The sequence below is a fragment of the Hemiscyllium ocellatum genome, chromosome 10 (assembly GCF_020745735.1).
Source record: "Hemiscyllium ocellatum isolate sHemOce1 chromosome 10, sHemOce1.pat.X.cur, whole genome shotgun sequence".
Taxonomy (NCBI): Eukaryota; Metazoa; Chordata; class Chondrichthyes; order Orectolobiformes; family Hemiscylliidae; genus Hemiscyllium; species Hemiscyllium ocellatum.
The window spans coordinates 108,825,791-108,843,745 of record NC_083410.1 but is presented as its reverse complement, the minus strand read 5'-3'; the positions used below and the strand labels follow the sequence as shown (position 1 = coordinate 108,843,745).

The following is a 17,955-nucleotide window of genomic DNA, read 5'->3' as shown; positions in this document are numbered from 1 at the left end:
TTAGCTGTCTGGATACAGAATTGGCTGGTCGACAGAAGACAGCGAGTGGTAGTAGAAGCAAAATATTCTGCCTGGAAGTCTGTGTGAGTGGTGTTCCACAGGGCTCTGTCCTTGGGCCTCTACTGTTTGTAATTTTTATTAATGACTTGGATGAGGGGATTGAAGGATGGGTCAAAAAGTTTGCAGACGACACAAAGGTTGGAGGTGTCGTTGACAGTATAGAGGGCTATTGTAGGCTGCAGCGGGACATTGACAGGATGCAGAGATGGGCTGAGAGGTGGCAGATGGAGTTCAACCTGGATAAATGCGAGGTGATGCATTTTGGAAGATCGAATTTAAAAGCTGAGTACAGGATTAAGGATAGGATTCTTGGCAGTGTGGAGGAACAGAGGGATCTTGGTGTGCAGGTATATAGATCCCTTAAAATGGCCACTCAAGTGGACAGGGTTGTTAAGAAAGCATATGGTGTTTTGGCTTTCATTAACGGGGGATTGAGTTTAAGAGTCGTGAGATTTTGTTGCAGCTCTATAAAACTTTGGTTAGACCGCACTTGGAATACTGAGTCCAGTTCTGGTCACCCTATTATAGGAAAGATGTGGATGCTTTGGAGAGGGTTCAGAGGAGGTTTACCAGGATGCTGCCTGGACTGGAGGGCTTACCTTATGAAGAGAGGTTGATTGAGCTCGGACTTTTTTCATTGGAGAAAAGGAGGAGGAGAGGGGACCTAATTGAGGTATACAAGATAATGAGAGGCATAGATAGAGTCGATAGCCAGAGACTACTTCCCAGGGCAGAATTGACTAACACGAGGGGTCATAGTTTTAAGTTGGTTGGAGGAAAGTATAGAGGGGATGTCAGAGGTGGGTTCTTTACACAGAGAGTTGAGAGAGCATGGAATGCGTTGCCAGCAGCAGTTGTGGAAGCAAGGTCATTGGGGACATTTAAGAGACTACTGGACATGCATATGGTCACAGAAATTTGAGGGCGCATACATGAGGATCAGTGGTCAGCACAACATCGTGGGCTGAAGGGCCTGTTCTGTGCTGTACTGCTCTATGTTCTATAATATACATTCACGAGAAGATGACCACTGTTACTGATATGAACTTTTTATTCCAGATTTATTTAACTAAACTTCTCCAGCTGGCATGGCCAGGATTTGACCTTGTATCTCTAGCTCATACCAGTCCAATACTGTAACCACCATGCCACTGTGCCCTTACGGGCATCTGCAGAGAGAACAGGAGCACTTGCAAAGGCTGCAAATGAGTACATTTCAGCTTTCCTTTTAGCGTATGCTGACCAAAACTCCAACAGGTGGCGGAACAACGGGGGAAGACCAGGAACCGGAACTGGTGCAGCTGCCTTTGAAGTGGAGGTGTTCCTGAGTGAAGTCAATGTGAGGGGAGATGTGAGGTCATCCTCACGAGAAGGTGGGTCAGCTGCAGCTCGATTGGGATGCCATTTTCTACGGTCTGTTTCCCAGGACGCACACCGAGAAGAAGGCTCACTGCCTTTATTCCTGATGAAGGGCTTTTGCCCGAAACGTCGATTTCGCTGCTCCTTGGATGCTGCCTGAACTGCTGTACTCTTCCAGCACCACTGATCCAGAACCGAGAAGAACATCAACCACACCTGGAGGATCATCAACTCGGTAAAAGATACTCTTTGATCTGCCTGAAACTTGCTGCTCTTCCAGTTGAAGGAGATGACCCTGACTGAGTGTTGCAGATCAGCACATTCCAAGGTCCAGGACTACGTGCTGAGGGAAGCTTGGGACAGCTGCCGCCTAGACACGGATGGGGAAAGACCACCGTGTAAGGTCCTTCTACTGGAAAATAAGGGGATTCCATTCAGTAATTGGGCCCCGCTGTCACCTCAACTATAGGCCCAGAGGTTGCCTGTAAATATAGAGTATGGTGGACATCAAAGACTTAGTTTGTCGTGTGTAAATAAAAAGAGTATAGCTCTGAGCAGGTTCGTTAAGTGTCCATGTACCAAAGATCTATTTTCTATGAACAAAGTATATTTTTGAAAATAAAATTGCATTGTCAGAGTTGCCAAGTTTTCTGTTAATGATCCCACAACACTGCTTCAAAGAAGGGTACAAAGTTAAAAATCACACAACACCAGGTTATAGTCCAACAGGTTTAATTGGAAGCACACTAGCTTTCGAATGAAGGAGCGCCGCTCCGAAAGCTAGTGGGCTTCCAATTAAACCTGTTGGACTATATCCTGGTGTTGTGTGATTTTTAACTTTGTACACACCAGTCCAACACCGGCATCTCCAAATCAAAGAAGGGTGGGGAACATGTCCACAATGTCTTGGCCAATCCCTCAATCAACAACATGAGAATAATTTGCTCAGTGACTATACCTCACAGACCACCTCTTTGGCTGTGAGGAATTTCGAAACTTTTAGTCATGAATAGCACCTTACAAATACAAGCCTTTCTTTATTCTAAAAGAACAGCAAACCTGTTAGGAAGTTCAACGCCACAGCCTACAGAGAGCTCTAATCAAAGCAAAGTGGTTAATTTGTTATTAATGTGCTGAGACAAATGAGGTTTACAAAGTCTGGGAGTGGGTGGGATTGGCCAGACAAAGGAATGTTTCTCTTCAGGTGAAAGGCCCTCAGGCTTTTCTTCGGAACCAAATGCACAGTCTCACGACAGAAAGCAAACTGTAATAAATCTTGTGGTTAGATGTTATTGTGCTCATGTTCCCTCCAGCTCTCATTGACAACTTCGTTGAGACCAGTCTCTGTGTTCCTGAATGACATCTTCAAGAGGGGGGCAAATTGGTCTTTGATTAGTTAAGACACTCAGAAGAGATTCTCTTTGAGGTGATTTAAGGTATTTAGCATCAGAGAACTGCTCACCTCACAGGAGGAGGTTCTGAAATGTACAAAGCAAGTGTTAGAACATTAAGGAACGCTTTGAAAATCAGGAAGAGAGCTTAACAATGTGAAGTGTCAACAGCATCAATTTCTAAATTATATAACAATTGAGAGGGACAATTTCATCACATCACAAAAGCCACAGACAGCCAATTAAAATGAGCAGCATGATCCAATGCCACAGACTGAGAGACTGGATTTTCATGCTCGTGTTTCCAAAGAGGTGATACACCATGGTTTTACACACGGCCAACTTCCTTGTCCATTAACTCCAACTCGTTGGCAATTCACTGTCAACCGTTTTGTATCAACCATCGCTTCCTATCTTGAGAAACAGGCCTACAAGAGAGCTCCATTTGTAACATATAGACCATGAAATGCAGGAGGGTCATAGTGCAAGCCTGGACGTCAAAAATAACTTCTTTCCTACTGAACAAAACCCAGGCAGAGGAGAGGTAGGAGAAATTTGCAGTTGAGTTACTGTTCTTCTGCAACTGATTCCAACACAGTTGCTAAAGATTGATTTACATCAGTTTGACGGAAATGTCAGTGTGACAGAGTTCTGCTACAGATTATGTCCCAATCACCAACATCACCAACTCTGGATACGGCCATTCCCATTTATCCCAGACTCACTTTGATAAAGTCAGGAGGGAGTTGCCGTGGGAGTCCTCAATATCGACACTGTGAAGTCCCATCACATCAGATCAAACACGGGCAAGGAAACTTCCTGCTGAGTTTTTGTTTAAATTAATTCATGCTCAATTTCCCAGAGGGCAGTTGAGAATCAACCACATCATTGGAGTCACAAGTAGACCAGACCAGGTGAGATTTCCTTCCTTGTAGAAAATAAGTGAACCAGGAGGGTTTTCTGGACAATCGACAATGATTAAGGAGTCACCATCAAACTCGCTTTTTATTCCTGATTGTTACTGAATTCAAATATTGCCATGTGCTGTGGTGGCATTCCAACCCAAGTCCTCCGAACAACAGCCTGAAATTCTGGATTCCTAGTGTTCTGTGCCACTGCCACTCCTATTGCCACCTATGACCCATCCTTGGCATGGTACTCCTCCATGTTGTGGATTAGTGGTGCTGGAAGAGCACAGCAGTTCAGGCAGCATCCGAGATGCAGTAAAATCGACGTTTCGGGCAAAAGCCCTTCATCAGGAATAAAGGCAGTGAGCCTGAAGCGTGGAGAGATAAGCTAGAGGAGGGTGGGGATGGGGAGAAAGTAGCATGGAGTACAATGGGTGAGTGGGGGAGGGGATGAAAGTGATAGGTTGGGGGCGGGGGAGGGGGGAGGGGATAGGTGGAAAAGAAGATAGGCAGTTGGGACAAGTCATGGGGACAGTGCTAAGCTGGAAGTTTGGAACTAGGGTGAGGTGGTGGAAGGGTAAATGAGAAACTGTTGAGGTCCACATTGATGCCCTGGGGTTGAAGTGTTCCGAGGCGGAAGATGAGGCGTTCTTCCTCCAGGCGTCTGGTGGTGAGGGAGTGGGGTTGAAGGAGACCCGGGACCTCCATGTCCTCGGCAGAGTGGGAGGGGGAGTTGAAATGTTGGGCCACGGGGCGGCGTGGTTGATTGATGCGGGTGTCTCGGAGATGTTCCCTAAAGCGCTCTGCTAGGAGGCGCCCAGTCTCCCCAATGTAGAGGAGACCGCATCGGGAACAACGGATACAATAAATGATATTAGTGGAAGTGTAGGTAAAACTTTGATGGATGTGGAAGGCTCCTTTAGGGCCTTGGATGGAGGTGAGGGAGGGGGTGTGGGCGCAGGTTTTACAGTTCCTGCGGTGGCAGGGGAAAGTGCCAGGATGGGAGGGTGGGTCGTAGGGGGGTGTGGACCTGACCAGGTAGTTATGGAGGGAACGGTCTTTGCAGAAGGTGGAAAGGGTTGGGGAGGGAAACATATCCCTGGTGGTGGGTTTTTTTTGGAGGTGGCGGAAATATCGGCGGATGATTTGGTTTATGCAAAGGTTGGTAGGGTGGAAGGTGAGCACCACGGGTGTTCTGTCCTTTTTACGGTTGGAGGGGTGGGGTCTGAGGGCGGAGGTGCGGGATATGGACGAGATGAGTTGGAGGACATCTTTAACCGCATGGGAAGGGAAATTGCGGTCTCCAAAGAAGGAGGCCATCTGGTGTATTCTGTGGTGGAAATGGTCCTCCTGGGAGCAGATACGGCAGGGGTGGACGAATTCGGAATATGGGATAGCAGTTTTGCAAGAGGGAGAGTGGGAAGAGGTGTAATCCAGGTAGCTGTGGGAGTCGGTGGGTTTGTAAAAAATGTCAGTGTCAAGTCGGTCATCATTAATGGAGATGAGAGAGGTCCAGGAAGGGGAGGGAGGTGTCAGAGATGGTCCAGGTAAATTTAAGGTCAGGGTGGAATGTGTTGGTGAAGTTGATGAATTGCTCAACCTCCTCGCGGTAGCACGAGTGGTGCCAATGCAGTCATCAATGTAGCGGAGGAAGAGGTGGGGAGTGGTGCCGGTGTAATTACGGAAGATCGACTGTTCTACGTAGCCAACAAAGAGACGGGCATAGCTGTGGCCCATACGTGTGCCCATGGCTACCCCTTTGGTCTGGAGGAAGTGGGAGGATTCGAAGGTGAAACTGTTAAGGGTGAGGACCAGTTCGGCCAAACGAATGAGCGTGTCGGTGGAAGGGTACTGTTGGGGGTGTCGGGAGAGGAAAAAATGGAGGGCTTGGAGGCCCTGGTCATGGCGGATGGAGGTGTAGAGGGATTGGATATCCATGGTGAAGGTGAGGCGTTGGGGGCTGGGGAAACGGAAGTCTTGGAAGAGGTGGAGGGCATGGGTGGTATCACGAACATATGTGGGGAGTTCCTGGACTAGGGGGGATAGGACATTGTCGAGGTAGGTGGAGATGAGTTCAGTGGGGCAGGAGCATGCTGAGACAATGGGTCAGCCAGGATGGTCAGGCTTGTGGATCTTGGAAAGGAGGTAGAACCAGGAAATGCAGGGTTCCCGGACTATGAAGTTGGAAGCTGTGGGTGGGAGATCTCCTGAAGTGATGAGGTTTGGTGATAGTGGGGTGGGGTCATGGTCGAGGGGGCAGTAGGAAGAGGTGTCCTTGAGTTGGCATTTGGCTTCAGCAGTGTAGAGGTCAGTGCGCCAGACTACCACTGCACCCCCTTTATCTGCTGGCTTGATGGTGAGGTTGGGATTGGAACAGAGGGATTGGAGGGCTGCACGTTGTAAGGGTGAGAGATTGGAGTGGGGGGAGGGGGGTAGACAGGTTGAGGCAGTTAATATCCCGGCAGCAGTTGGAAATGAAGAGGTCGAGGGTAGGTAATAGGCCAGCGCGGGGTGTCCAGGTGGATGCAGTGTGTTGGAGGTGGGCGAAGGGGTCCTCGGAAGGTGGGCGGGAATCCTGATTGTGAAAGTAAGCTCAGAGGTGGAGGCGGTGGAAGAAGTGTTTGACATCACGGCGTGTATTAAATTCATTGATGTGTGGACAGAGGAGGATGAATGTGAGTCCTTTGCTGAGGATAATCGTTCGGCCTCAGTGAGGGGGAGATCTGGAGGGATGGTGAAAACTCAGCAGGACTGGGAGCTGGGATCTGGTGTGGGTGTGGAGCTGGGAGTGGGGGCGGAACCTGTAACTGGAGTGCGTGTTATGGTGGGGGGAATGGGGGTGGAGTCATAAGCAGGGGTGTTGTCGCCCTCAGGGTTCTGGGGACTGGGAATGGTGACAGTGGGATCTGTGGGGGGCATGTCAGCAGAATGCAGGTGAGTGGCATTGGTGGGGGGGATGTGGTGGCAGACACGGCAGATGGGGTAGCAGAAGTCACTGAGCGTGTGACATCAGCGATGATGTGAGAGCCAGAAGTGATGTCACGTGTGATGCATGAGGAATTGTGAGGGGCTGAAGTGGTTGTGGGAGTGGCCATGATGGGGGTGGACGTGACATCATCAATCAGCGTGGGGGTGACAGCTGCACCAGCCGCATGGCTAATGGCGTCCGAGCAGTTCCAGGGGCCGGGGGAATCTTCTGGAATGTTTGAGGCGCGCTGGTTATGGAGGTGGGGAGATAAAAGTTTGTTGTACTTATAGTTTTTGATGTTTGAGATGGAGTTGAAATACTGTTTGTTGAGATTATGAATTCTCCTGAGGATGTAGTACAGAGTGGGTCCTTTGCAATTCTGAGAGAGTGTGGCCCTCAGCTGAGGCAGGGCTGACTGTAGAGGGGTTAGGTGCCGGCGCATTGCTGCGAGCATGGTGCGGGGGATCTTGAAGGAGAACTGTTGCTGGTGTTTTTGAATCTGTAGTCTGTACTGTTTGTCCTGTTCGGGTCCAAACTCTGCAGGTTTAAAGGTGGTCCGGAGTCCGTGTGGGATGAGTTGGTTATGGAGGCAGGCACTGAGGAAGCAAATGTGGCTGTGGTACCGAGTTTATTTCAGGACATGGTTGAAGAGCTTCAGGGCAGAGGAAATGACCTGGGAGTTGCAGTGGGAGAGGGACTCCCTGAGATTCTTGTAGAGAGAGGAGGAAAACTTCTTCAAGACAGGCATCCTTGCAAGAGGATTCGCAGTCGGGTTAAAATCAATGAGGTAAAAACAATGACTGCAGATGCTGAAAACTTGGAGGAAGCACTGAGGGGGTCAGGGGCACAGAACGGGAGTGGGAGATTCCAATGCCCATTACCAAGATACTTCAGCAGTACCAGCAGTACTGACTGAGCTGGTCAGGTCTTACCAGGACGTAGCTGCAAGGCTAGGTCTGTAGCAGCTGGAGAGTGAACCAACAAGACAGAAAAACATACTTGACTTCATCTTCAGCAATCTGCCTGTTGCAGACACATCTGTCCATGGTTTTATCAGTTAAAGTGACCACCACACAGTCCTTGTGGAGACAAAACCCCACCTTCAAACTGTGGATACCTTCACTCACACTGTGAGCCACTGCCACTATGCTGAGTAGGATAGAATTCAAACAGGCAAAGGGCATAGACAGGGTATACAGGAAGAAGCCTTTCCCCTTGGTGGGGGGTACAATGACCCAGGGGTGGGGGAGGAGGCGGGGAGGTGACATAGATTTAATGTAAGGTTTAAAGACGATGTGAGGATAACTTCTCACCCAGAGGGTGGTGGGAATTTGGAACTCACTGCCTGTAAGGGTGGGAGAGGCAGAAACCCACAAAACCCTCATAAAGCCTTGAAACAATATTTAGATGTACATTTGCAATATCAAGGCATCAAGGCCATGGGCCAAGTATTGGAAACTGGGATTAGAATCGTTAATTGGTTGGTTTGACTAGAGTGGAGACGATGACCTGAGGGGCCATTTTCTGTGCTGTTAGTGTCTATGACTCTTCATCTTGCAATTTAAAATTTGATTCACTCCTCTTGACATTAAGAAATGGCTGAAGGCACTGGTTACTGCAAAGAGTCTTGGCTTCAGCATTCTAATTCAATGTCCCATAGCCTTGGATGCAGTGGCAAGTCAAATGTTCATCTAAATATTTATTCAACATCTTAAGTGTTCAAAGGGTTGAGGGTTTCTGTCTCCATAACCCTTTGAGTAAAAACAACCTTCCTCAAATCCCCTCTACACCTCTTGCTCCTTACCTTAAAACTGTGTTACTAACATCTGTACTAAGCTATCTCCCAATTTACATTACCTCAGAACTTTGCACATCTCAGTGAAGTCCTCCTCAGCCTTCTATGCTCTAAGGAACATAACTTCAGCCTATCCAGTCTCTCTTCACAGCTGAACTACTTCAGCCTAGTGAATCTCCTCTCTACTGTAACGACATCCTTCCTATAGTGTGGCGACCCGAACCGTATACAGATATTGGCAACAGCACCGAAGATTTACTGCTCCAGAACTGGCTGTGCCTTAGCCAAACCATTCCAGTACAGCTACAACACTGGCACCTACGTGAAAACATGGAAAACTGTCCTTATCCACAGAAGTCAGGACAATCCCAACCCATTCAATTACTGCTAAACAATGCCAAAGTGATGGAAGGCATCATTGACAATACTATGAAGTTGCACTTGCTTAGCAATAGCCTGTTAACTGATTCTCAGCCTCTGATCTGTTCTTGTAGCTACAATTTATGATTATTTGATTTGATAAGCCAAGAACAATACACTTTCACAAGCGTTGAAAAACTATAATCACCAGAGTGTGATAAACAAAATGTGATATCAGTGATAGCCGAATGTGGATTGTTGATGGGTAGCTGAATTATTGTAACCGAAGTGACAAAATTTCAAAAATATTGGCAGAATAATTAGTGCAGTACATCCATAAATAATTCATTTCCTTGGAAGCATCTTTAATTTCCTTTTTGATGTAACACCTGTGCACAATATGTACATTCCGACCGGTCTTTTCGGTTACTGTAGACTGACCCTCAAACTAGTTGCTTTTGAAAGGTAATTTATTTTGCAGCAGACAAGACGGTAATACATTTATTAACCCCGGAGGGCCAGGGAGAAATGAATTTTCACAAACTCATCAATTCTGTTATGCCGAGTAAACTGGTATTTAGTGGACAAGTTACAAATCGAATGATCCAGCACAGTGGGAGGCCAATCGATCTGTCGTGGCTATACTCGCTCTTTAGATAATGCGACCCAATTTAGTCCCATGCCCCTGCTTTTTTCCCATTACCTTGCCAATCAGTCCTCTTTGGCCAAACGTTAGCTTTTAAAAAGTCTCTTGTTTTGAGCTGGGTTTTTCCAGAGTTTAAGGATTTTGTGTGTGAAGAAATGTCCCCTGTTTCCATCACTCAGTCTTATAGACTTCTTATTTTTAAATTGCTGACCACGTGGCTGGGATCAGAATCCGCGAACTCTCCCTCTGCATTGGTACCATACAAAGCAGTGAGGCTTCTGACTCCTCTCCTGTCTGCTGAGGTGAAAGCCGGTACCGAAGGCATTCAGGAGCATTGCCCCATCATTTATACCACTGTGTTTCTGGGCACGTGAGACCTGGTAAGTTGTCAATGTAAAATAGTGCAACAGTGGACAGTTTGGTCACCTTACTTCAATAGAATCCTCCAGCCTTTTAACAACATGGAAAAGGCCCATCATGTCTGATCGGTCTTCAAACATCCATCTCTTCTCATCCTATTTTCCAGCATTTGGACTGTAGCTTTGGATGAAGTGCTCATCTAAATATTTCTTCACTGTCTTGAGGGTTCCTGCCTCCATAGCCCTTTGGGTAAAACAACCTTTCCCAAATCCCCTCTTGCTCCTTACTTTAAAACTGTGTTAATACCAACTGGACAAAGCTTTCTCGCAATCTACATTACCTCAGAACTTTGCACATCTCAACGAAGACTCCTCAGCCTCCTCTGCTCTAAGGAACACAACCTATGCCTATTCAAACTGAATTAGGGTGATGGGGACAGATAGGATTTTATTGACTGGTGGAGTAGGTTCCAGGGGCCTGCTTCTGCTGCTATTTCTTATGATCCAATGCGATCAGTCAGCTCAATAGAAAATTCAACCCAAGGCATTCCATTCAGTGAAACCTAAAACCTAGGTCCCCAAGTGTTCTTTATTTAATTTAACACAAAGTGAAAGGTAAAACTCATATTTGTTGGAAAGAATATTGTTGACCTCATTGAGGTGGAAGGGAAAAGGGTCTTGAAGAAGGATTATGTGACATTACTATAGCTTCAAGAGGTCTATTTTGACTTGATCTTTTAGTTGAGACAGAGGTATCAAGCAGTCTGCTCAAGCCAATAAAATAAACAGCTTGAGGCCTTGGGTTTTGTTTTTAAAGTTGGAACAATAGAAGCAGCCTGAATGGGTGGGGTCAAGCTCCCACAGAGCCTGAAATTTTAGTTTTAGTGTTCTGCAGTTAGAGTTGTATGTGAGACAAACTATTTTACTGAATTTGCCTTTCCCAAGGGCGTGCTTATGGGATGTTACAATACTGTAACAGGTAAATAGTAGTAGTTAAGATATTTATTATTTTGTTAAGCATTTCAGTAGAATTACAGTTAAGCCAATTCTCTTCTTGTTATTTTGCCTGTATTTTAACTGTTGCGTAAAAATAAAGCATGATTTGCTTCAAATCGAACAACTGAGTTGCATCTGGAATGCAACACCTTATAAACACCTTACCTTTAAGATAAGGCCAGACCACTTCAAAATATTTCAAGAAGGTAGTTTAGATCCTAACTTTTTCTTATTTTAAAGATTAGTTTAGATTCTCCACAGCATGGAAATAGGCCATTTGGCCCAACAAGTCCACACCGACCCTCCAAAGAGTAACTGACCCAGACCCATTCCCCTACCCTATACTTACCCCTGACTAATGCATCTAACTCCATGTAATTTAGCATGTCCAAATCATCTGACCTCCGGGAGGAAACCAGAGCACCCGGAGGAAACCCATGCAGACACAGGGAGAATATACAAAATCCACACAGACGAGGCAGGAATTGAACCTGGGTCCCTGGCACTGTGAGGAGCAGTGCTAACCACTCAGCCACCATGCTGCAGATGTGAAGTGGATATTCCAGGAGTGATGCAGCTGGTCAAACCAGTCAGCTTTAAGCAAAACAAAATTTATTAAGAATAACTTAACTATTTGAAAATGCATCCAACACGGTACAGCAGCTTAACTAAAGAGCAATTCCAATCCCTGCAATATCTCATAAACATACCCCTTGGCAAAAAGGCAAACTCAAACACAGGTTATTACAGGCAGAAGAGAGTTCAGACAGAGAAGCCATTCAAGAATCATCTACTGATGCATGAAACCTTTTGTTTGTATCAGCTGCTGTGACTGCTACCAGCAGTTTCTCCACTACAACTAAAACCAAACTAGAAAAAACCTGAACTGAGAGAACTGGCCACTCCCCTGCTATTGTTAAACAAGGCTCTTTTTGAGATTTTTCAGCAATTCTGCCTTTACGACCTAGCATCATCACATAAGAAAACGTTTCGGTCAAGTCTATCTTCTTAATACATTTTGACAGGGTTTGGTCTGGTCCTTAACAATTACTACTGTCATGCCTGGGTTCATCACCCCCTCCCCATTCCACCTGATGGGACTCTCCCAGACTCAGCAATGCCGATCTCCACCGAGTTTAAAACTGGTGGTTTCCAGTTTGTCTGATCTCAGCCGGGGCATGGATGTTATTAAATCAATCTATTCAGAGATGTTATTACACATCTCTGGAGCAGGTGGGACTTGAATCTGGGTTCCCTGGCTCAGAGATAGGGATAACACCACTGTGCCAGAAGAAATAGTCAGCAGGTCTCTAAGGTACCCCATGATGCCTGTTTTAGACAGTTAGCTGGTCCCAAAAGCCAAACCAGGCCAAGGTTTATTGAACAAAGCCTGATGCGTGTGTGCTAACTGCTGCCACATGCTGTTGTGTCCAGGGTTTGTTACTCTCAGAGCCACTTTCTCCTCACCACCTCCATATCAGAATCTCCCCAGTGTGGAAACAAGCCCTTCAGCCCAACAAGTCCACACCAACCCTCTGAAGAGTAACCCACCCAGACCCGTTCCCCTACCCTACATTTACTTCAGACTAATGCACCAAACCTACACATCCCTGAATACTATGGGCAATTTAGCACAGCCAATTCACCCTGACCTGCACACCTTTGGACTGTGGGAGGAAACCAGAGCATCCAGAGAAAATGCACGCAATGCAGAATTCCAAAGATTTAGCACCCTCTGACTGAATGGAATTCCTCCCCATCGCTGTCTGAAATGGCCTGCATCATATTCTGAGGCTGTCTCAGGCTCACCAGGCATCCTTCTATAAGAATTTTATACGCTTCAATAGGATCACCTCTCATTTGTGGAGACTAGTCTTGGGTGTACAAGAACATTCGAAATAAGAGCAGGAGGAGGCCATTCAGCCCCTCAAGCCTACTCCACCGTTTTGTATGATCCTGGCTGATTGACTCATCTCAGCTCTCACCTCCACTCTCCTGCCTGCTCCTCAGAACTCTTCAACCCATTTCTAATTAAAAACCTGTCCATCTCCTCCTCAGGTTTACTCAATGTCGCAGCGCCCACCGCGCTCTGAGGGAGTGAATTCCACAGACTCACAACTCTGTGTGAGAGAAGTAACTTCTTCTCACCTCTCTTCTAAACCTGCTACCTCTTACCTTAAAATTGTGACCTCTCGTTCCAGGTTGCCCTGTCAAGTAAATATCCTTTCCATATCCACCTTGTCAAGCCCCTTTATCATCCCTTAAACCTCAGTTAGATCTCCTCCCATTCTTCTAAGCTTCAGAGAGGAGCAACCCAGTTTGCACAATCTCTCCTCATAAAACAATCCTGTCATCCCAGGAATTAGTCTAGTGAATTTCTGTTGAAACTCCCTCTCTGTACTTAGTTTCTCTTTGCTTGGATAAGGAGATCAAGACCGTTCACCATACTCTCAGTCAGGCTTGATACAATAGCAATCAGTTCTCTTTACTCCCGTTCTCCAATCCCCTTGTGATGAAGGCCAACATACCATTTGCCTTCCTCGTTGCTTGATGCAGCTGATTGCTAGCTTTTAGTCACCAATTAACCAGAACGCCCAGTAAGCTGGGATTTGACACCAGTTTGCAATTTCTGAGGCACGTTTCCTGCAAACTACACCATATTCCAATACAGAACTAGCCTAACAGACCAGTTAAAACACATGGCTTAACTGGTTGTGGTCAAGGGGTTAGTACATGGAAATACAGAAAATAGGTGTAGGAGTAGGCCATTCAGCCCTTCGAGTCTGCAACACCATTCAATTTGATCATGGCTGAGCAAGCGATTTCTGTATCCCGTTCCCACTTTCCCTCCATCTCCATTGATCCCATTAGCCACAGGGTCATGTCCAGTTCCCTCTTGAATATATCAAATGAAGTGGCTCCAACAGCTTCCTGTGGGAGAGAATTCTACAGGTTCACAATCTCTGGGTGAGGAAATTCCTCCTCATCTCAGTCCTGAATGGCTTACCCTTTATTCTGAGACCGTGACCCCTAGTTCTGGTCTTCCCCAACATCAGGAACATGCTTCCCCCATCTAGCGTGTCCACTCCTATCAGGATTGTATAAATCCAGGATTCTTCTAAAGTCCAGTGAGTAGAATCCCAGTTGATTAAGACTTCCTTCATATGTCATTCCTGCCATCCCAGGAGTCAGACTGGTGAACCTTCTCTGGACTCCCTCATTAGCAAGAATATCCTTCCTCAGACCCGGAAACCAAAACTGCACACAGTACTGAAGATGTGGTCTCATCAAGGCCCTGTATAACTGCAGCAAGATATCCCTACTCTGATACTCAAAACCTCTTGCTATGAAGGCCAGAATGCCAGCTTTCTCATCTTTGGGACCCCCACACCAATCAGCCCCTTGGCCGAACATTCAACTCCACCTCCCACTCAGCCGAGGACATGCAGGTCCTGGGCCTCCTCCGTCGCCACTCCCTCACCACCCGACGCCTGGAGGAAGAACACCTCACTTTCGCCTTTGAACCCTTCAATCCCATGGCATCAATGTGGACTTCACCAGTTTCCTCATTTCCCCTCCCCTCACTTACCCTAGTTCCAACCTTCCAGCTCAGCACCACCCTCATGACCTGTCCCACCTGTCAATCTTCCTTCCCACCTATCCACTCCACCCTTTTCTCTGACTTATCACCTTTACCTCCACCTATTGCACTCTTAGCTAACTTTCCCCAGCCCCACCGCCTCCCATTTATCTCTCCCCCTCCGAAGCTCGCAGCTCATTGCCTGAAATGTCGATTTTCCTGCTCCTCGGATGCTGCCTGACCTACTATGCTTTTCCAGCACCACTCTAATTTTGACTTTAATCTCTAGCATCTGCAGTACCCACTTTCTCCTGGCTTTCCTCATTGCCTGCTGCACTAGCATGCCAACCTTCAGAGACATAATGGAAAAGTGGGCGATTTTATTTTGTCATCTGTTCTACTGCTGTAACGTAGAAATCTATTTGCTGCAGGCATACAATGAGAACAAAAAGTGTTGGGACAACTCTGAGGGTTAGGCTGTGGACAGAAACACAGCAACTGCTTTAGATTTCATCAGAACAACTGCATAGTCACTTGCTCTAACATCTCAACTCTGTATCCCTCCACAGATACTGCCCGACCTGCTGGGTTTACCCAGCACGTTGCGCTTTTATTTCAGCATCTGCGGCATTTTACATTTGTACTGGCCTTACAAAGGTAGAGTTTGTTGCAATTTGTGGGTGGCCCAATCATTCCTTGAGACTGGTCTGAAACTCTGCAGTGTGTCCAGAGGTAACTTTAAGGACACAAAAGACTGACAATAAAAGGAGCTGAATTTGCAAAAGGAACGTACAATTCGATTAGAATATGCAATTTGAAGATTCATTTCTTGAAGAAAAGTCCATTAAATAATACCTTCAGAATGGCACACTTATATAATTACTGCATTATGAAGCAAACTAAGTTTTTAAAAAATCTTAACTGCTGCTGTGACAACAATGACAAATACTTTCTCTAGCTTCCACAGATTGATATCTCGATAATCATTGCACAAACCTCCAAACATTGTGTTTCTCTTTCACTTTATTAGCAGGGAGGATGATTATCAGCTTTGTGCAGATGCTGCAGATTGCACAGTGTGTCATAGTCATTTTCAAATGCCATTTATTTGAGTAAACTGCTGTGTTGTGTAGCATAAGTGATAGTTCCTGACATTATTGGTATTTCTGTACAAAAGCAAAAGCTTGTGTTTATTATTTTCCAAGGAATGCTTACTTTTTTTTCCTTTCCTTCATCACAGCAGTTGCATTCAACAGCAGTATCTTAGAACAGTGACTACACAAAGTACATCTCTGGCTGCAAAAATGTTATGGGCATCCAGCGTCCTGGAAAGACACTATATCAATGCAGGTCTTTTTGTATATAAGCCTATAGTTACCATGTACTTGTTGCTCATTCCTTATTTTCATTCACTGTTCCTCATCAATTCCAATGTTATCCAAATTGTCTTGCTCCCACACCCACACTCATGTCAGTTAAGATTAATGGCAAGATATTTCCTTTGACTTCCTATACCTTTTATGGGGCAGTTTGTGGGCTTTAAGACTTCATTAAATGGAGTGATAATTATTTGTGAAAACCCAGGGCAGAATTATCTGCCAGGAGCTATCGGACATTCTTTTTTAAACACTGACTTATTCATGAGCCAACAGTTCGGCTAACACTTACTGACTCTCCCTCGTTTCTGTGCGGAAAGTGGTGTGGAGCCACCATCTCACACCAATGCAGTCCACATGGAGTAGGCAATGCTGCTATTGAGGGAGTTCACAAAATCCCAGCATTATTACAACGTAAAAAGAGGCCTTACAGCCCATCATGCCTGCACTGGTTCATTATGTGAGCATGCTTCCTTGGTGCTGATCTCCCAGCTTTCTCCCCATAGCCTTGCACGCCATCTCTATCCAAATCCTCACCTGATGCTGTCTTGACTGCGTCAGCTGAACCCACCTCCATGACACATCCATTTCAATGCAGAGAGATTTGACAGACTACATAGGGGTCAGGAAGAGGATCAGGACCAGTGGTAAATGTTAACTTTGGGTGACAACCCTGAAGAATCATAGGGTCATAAAGTCATACAGCAGGGAAACAGACCCTTCGGTCCAATCAGTCCATGCTGACCATAATTCCAAACTCAACTAGACCCACCTCCTGCACTTGGCCCATGTCCCTCCAAACCTTTCCTATTCATGTACTTGTCTTTCACATGTTGTTGAGAGAGATGTTGTTGAACATAAAGATTCTGAAAGGGAGAATGTATTAAGCCCCATTCAGTCTGATGATGTCATTGTGGCTTGGATGGGGATAAGACATTCCATTTCAGGATGGTATGTCGAGCAGAGTTCTCTCCACACACATCTCCTCATTGTCATTGGAACTCTAACAATCCAATGTAGCTTGTACTGACTTGAAATGAGCTATATCTCGATCAGACAAAAATCTCTTCTTGTTAAGACTCAATAGTGGTTGATTCTCAACTACTGGAAACCAATTCAATCCTCCGATTCAGCCATAAGGAAGAAGATTGGTAGCTGCACCCCGCTATCCATCAGGACCAGCCACTGGTGACTTCACTCCTCTCATTGCCATCTCCATTAGTCTTTATCAATCATCCCCTCCTGTCATTGAATACTGCCTCACACCCTCCCCCTCCCCCACCCTACCACAGCCCATTCTTTTAGTTCTTCTTTCCCCTTCTCCTTTTCCTCACCTCTGCACTTCCTTACAACCTGATCCATCACCAACGTTTGTCATTTCCAAAGAGATGTAGTCGACCTGAAATATTAACGCTGTTGCTTTCTCTGAAGATGTTGCTTGAACGTGCTGAGTACTTCCAATCATTTCTGTTTCAATTTCAGATTCTCAGCATCCGCAATATGTTACTTTTGTCTCCACCCCATCAGGTTAGGAGCAGAAGAAGGCCATTCAGCCCATCGCACCTGCTGTACCATTACTTGAGACCATGGCTGATCTGACAATCTACAACTCCACTTTCCTGCCTTTCCCCATAACCTTTGATCTCCTTCGGGATTAAAACTCTCTCTCCCTCAGCCTTGGATATAGGTTGCTGTGCTACTGACACCTGGGGAGATGGAGGAGGAAGAGGAAAATAAGTAATTTTCTGGTTGGATCTGTAAAATATTGCTCATTGTTTGTTACGTGACTATGGGGTTAGAAGGGATAGCGAGAACGTTGCTGGCTTATAACCTTGGTTGTTCCATTGCTTTGTTCGGTTGCTGATTTATGCAGATAGAGATGGAAACATATCCTGGGACATCAAACATGTAATCTTTCTTTTGCTCTGCTCAAAGGTTCATGATGGTGACTAAAATAAGGAATCTTAGATTCTAATCTGGAGAGATAGATGATCCTCATGTAATTTCTGTTATCCTCCCTCCATTATTATTTCATTGCAAACTAATTACTAACAAGAGTCCAGCACCCAGCAGTTGTTTTCACACTGCATGTTGAAACATTGGAAATAGGAACAGCAGTAGGCCATTCGGCCCTTTGAGTCTGTTGCCCAATTCAAT

General features: G+C 45.9%; 1 protein-coding gene across 3 annotated transcripts in view; it reads right to left on the bottom strand.

The window, feature by feature from the left end:
* The window catches only part of LOC132819895 (ADP-ribose glycohydrolase MACROD1-like), a 960,330-nt gene that overhangs the window by 74,102 nt on the left and 868,273 nt on the right, over positions 1–17,955 (bottom strand). The window lies entirely within an intron of this gene.